Raw genomic sequence first — 835 nt, 5'->3', positions numbered from 1 at the left:
TTGATCCACGGAACATCCTGTTTAGGACTTGCGAACGCCACCCTACATGCCACTTGGATCCTCCCCCTTTGTAAGGCCTAACTATTGCAGATATTAAACTAATCCTTGCGAGCAAGGAGCAATCGTAACGGATCAGATCTACTAAACGATGAACAAGCGAGGGTGCCGCCCCCATGCCCGAGATAGGCATGAGGACGGCTAGATATGCGAGGGTTGCACTACGTAAGCATGTTTATACGAAGAACAATGCTAACCCTAACACATCTATGATAACTACGTTGCCCGCCATCAAAGACGCTTCGATACGGGCAACGCATGAACAACGTGGAGCTTGTGCTGCCTAGATCGCAAGATGCGATCTAGGCAGACATGTCGCTACCTGATTGAAACCCTCGAGACGAAGGAGTTGGCGATGCGCCGAGATTGGTTTGTTTTGGGGTGAACGTTGTGTTGTTGTTTATTCCATAAACCCTAGATACATATTTATAGTCCAGGGGACTTTCTAATTCAGGCATGCACCGAACCGTGCACGGGTAAAACTCTAACTTCTAAACTAAGATGCGATCTACTATATTAAGATACACGGGCTAACTAGCCCAAACTTTGCATATAAAGGCCGATTCACGTATTTCTTCCATGTAGATTCTTCAAGTCCATCTTGATCGCGGCCCACCTCTGATCTGGTCAAATTCTGGTGATAACACCTGCACCAACAAAAGAAGAACCGTGATAACGGTAACAACAGCGGCCACAAACGCAAAAACCCTGATGACCAGAAGAGTGGCGGATCCGACATGGTCGCCATGGCGTTCCAACGCGGAGGTTCAGGAGGCGG

Source organism: Lolium rigidum, chromosome 5 (genome assembly GCF_022539505.1).
Source record: "Lolium rigidum isolate FL_2022 chromosome 5, APGP_CSIRO_Lrig_0.1, whole genome shotgun sequence".
Lineage (NCBI taxonomy): Eukaryota > Viridiplantae > Streptophyta > Magnoliopsida > Poales > Poaceae > Lolium > Lolium rigidum.
This window is presented reverse-complemented; position numbering follows the sequence as displayed.